Source organism: Amphimedon queenslandica, unplaced genomic scaffold (assembly GCF_000090795.2).
Source record: "Amphimedon queenslandica unplaced genomic scaffold, v1.1 AMPQUscaffold_1793_Cont26202, whole genome shotgun sequence".
Lineage (NCBI taxonomy): Eukaryota > Metazoa > Porifera > Demospongiae > Haplosclerida > Niphatidae > Amphimedon > Amphimedon queenslandica.
The window spans coordinates 378-1,217 of NW_003557869.1; the positions used below are offsets into that span (position 1 = coordinate 378).

At 35.4% G+C, this 840-nt stretch overlaps 1 long non-coding RNA gene across 1 annotated transcript; it reads right to left on the bottom strand.

Moving 5' to 3' along the window:
- Positions 1–211: 211 nt before the first annotated feature.
- On the bottom strand, positions 212–733 carry LOC109593377 (uncharacterized). Its single transcript, XR_002190924.1, has 2 exons — positions 533–733; positions 212–413 (listed from the first exon to the last, which is right to left on the bottom strand). It is a non-coding gene; the product is annotated as an uncharacterized LOC109593377 (long non-coding RNA).
- Positions 734–840: the final 107 nt, after the last annotated feature.

Below are 840 nucleotides of genomic sequence, written 5' to 3' on the forward strand. Positions count from 1 at the left end.
GTGGAAAAGGCAGAAATTCTTCAGACAAGTCTATGACAATTAAAGTACTATGTATAGTACATGTACATGTATTCACAGTGGGCTCTGAATAGATGTACCAGGTACATGTACATGTACTAAAGGAAATGAAACCAGTGAAATCCCTACTACTACTACAATCAACACACTTCCTTCCTTTCCTTCTATAAACTGTCTACCACAATAAAATATATTCTGCCAGCAATGTAAGACCATTTGGGAAAAAAATAAAAGCAAAGCTATGGACCAAAAGCTTGGCCATAATAATAATAATACAAGTTACTATAGTGTGCATTAGCATAAGCTATATGTGTATATCTACCTTAAAGTAAATATCAGGTGGTCTTTTATTCAGTCTGATAGCAACACTCTCCAACTCCTTCTCTAACAGTGCCCTGTATTAAGATTATATATACGTGTATACACACACACACATCATGCTAATATTATCATTATTGAAAGTTTGTTAGAGGACACATCATATATGAAATAATTCACAAGAGCGTTTGTTTACTTTTGAATTTCTCCTTTGCTGGCATCCAACATCATTAGAATAACATCAGCTGTACGCGCTACCGATATCACCTGCCGCCCCCTCCCTTTACCTTGTGAGGCTCCTTCGATGATGCCAGGAAGATCAAGTAATTGAATATTAGCGCCATTATACTAATGGAGAAGAAAGGACATTATACTAATGGAGAAGAAAGGACACACATACAGACAAGGAAAAGAGAGAGAAATGATAGTCAAAATAAAAAGACGAAAAAGGAAAAAAAGAGAGAGGAGGAGATAATTAATTGATAATACAAATGCCAACATAAC